Raw genomic sequence first — 2120 nt, 5'->3', positions numbered from 1 at the left:
GATGCGGGACTCGATCCCGGGACTCCAGGATCATGACCTGAGCCGAAGGCAGTCGCTTAACCAACTGAGCCACCCAGGCGCCCCTCCTAGGGTTTTTTTTTAGGTTTAAATAGAAACAAAATGTAAAACACCTAATAGCTAAAGCTGTTTAAACTCCTCTCTTATGCTCTGGCCCCTGCCACTTTAGTGTACACAAGTTCAACTTCCAAAGCTACACCTACATATCTCTCTGTGGCTTTCAATGGCTAATTCTGCCTTACTTCCTATGTGGCATGCTGGATGTGCTAGTAATCAATACCCTCCAAGAGCAGCCTTCCACAAATTACTCACAGAATGGGTGTGTAAATATCCCCATATTCTCATTTGTGTTTACACAAGTACTAGGAAGTCAGTGGAAAAAATCTCTTGTTGTTTACGGTAGAAACTGGTTTATAAAAAATCCATGCCCTCCTCCCTTTCCCTCCCTTTCCCTTTTCCCTTTCCCTCATTTTCCCACAAACCTAAATTCACGTGGATTCTCATCTCAGTGTCAGCATCTCCATGGGCCTCATACTTATATAGTCAGTACCAGAAGTGGTCCTCGAAAACAGATCTCCAGGATAAGATTTTGAAATGGAAATAAGAAAACTATTGCTGTTGTTAAGTAGGGAGTTAATAATATTTAGCATGCTATAACATTGAAATTACTAAGATTTTCCCAGGTAGAGAAATTAGGATAGGATACAAGTAAAAAGGGATGTATTAGTTTATGCAATAGCTCTAGTTTTGAGATACATAATAGAATTATTTGTTTAGTGTAATCCAAGCAGTGAAGACAGAGAATGATAGACTCAAATTAGCCACCTAGCAATCCAGGCATGAGGTGAAAACCAGAAAGCACCTACAGAAGCTATTGAAAAGCTCCTACAGTTGGAGACAGACTGGTCTGAAACACACCCAGGACTTTAGAGTAGCTTAGTTACAAAGGAGGATGAAACAGACTACTACCTTGTGTGAGATCCAAATCTGCATGTACATGCCTATTGGATATCTGATGTCCTATCAGCATCTTAACTCACTAGCTGACTGTGTTTCCCTGGGGGATGCATACATTGCATTCATTAAAGGAATAAGGAATGGCTTATTGGTGGATAGGGAAGGAAAAATAATTAAGACAGTGGTATCGGTCTACCGTAGATCAGGATTGACTGTAACTAGGAGAGATTTTTAAGGGAGATAAGCTCTCTTTTGTAATGAGTGATGATAGGACTCTAGAGTAGCAGAGGCCCCATGGCAACACCAGTGAAGAAAGGTGGATATACTCCTCATGAAGGGCATTCCCTACTGTAATTGTGAACAAAAAGCACTGAATCACAAAGATCTATGACAGTGGCTAATAAACCATAGTATTCCAAAGGCAATGAAAATTGCCACCAATGGCGATTTTACTTGACTTATGTAACCAGAAAGGGTCAAGATCTGGTGAACAAAAGGCTGAGCTTAGTGATTACATTGTAAAATCATGACCTTGATCCAGTTTACAGATCTGAGCCATTTCCTTAAAATGTGAGAACATAATAATATAGAGGACAAGACCCTTCGATGAAAGACACTTCACTGCCCATAACTCCAGTCTTTCCCCAGTGAGCCTATGGACATTTCCCCCACTCCCAAAAAACCTCTTCTGTAGGACTACAGAAATAATGAGATCTTTTGAGGAATAATGGATACAGTTTCACCCTATGCTACTCTGGTTCTTCTGTTAATTAATTTCAGACAGATCATCGCTTCTCGGCCTTTTGGCTAAGATCAAGTGTAGTATCTGTTCTTATCAGTTTAATTTCAGACAGATCAGACTTTAAAGCAAGGAAAGTTATCAGAAATAAAGAAGGGCATTATGTAATGATAAAAGGGTCAATTTTCCAAGAAGACCTAACAGTTCTTAACATGTATGTGCAAAACAACAGATCATCAAACTATGAGAGACTAAAATTGATAGAAATTCAAGGAGAAATAGATGAATCTGTAATCATATGTGGAGACTTCCATACCCCTTTCTCACAGGTGGACAGAGCTAGCAGGGAGAAAATTAATAAGAACATAGTTGAACTTCACAACACCATCAATTAACATCTATATGC

At 39.5% G+C, this 2120-nt stretch overlaps 1 pseudogene; it reads left to right on the top strand.

The window, feature by feature from the left end:
• The first annotated feature begins 1762 nt into the window (after positions 1–1762).
• LOC115944554 (U2 spliceosomal RNA) lies at positions 1763–1856 on the top strand (annotated as a pseudogene).
• The last annotated feature ends 264 nt before the right edge of the window (positions 1857–2120 follow it).

Source organism: Leptonychotes weddellii, chromosome 1 (genome assembly GCF_054177405.1).
Source record: "Leptonychotes weddellii isolate Sample4059 chromosome 1, ASM5417740v2, whole genome shotgun sequence".
NCBI lineage: Eukaryota > Metazoa > Chordata > Mammalia > Carnivora > Phocidae > Leptonychotes > Leptonychotes weddellii.
This window is presented reverse-complemented; position numbering and strand designations above follow the sequence as displayed.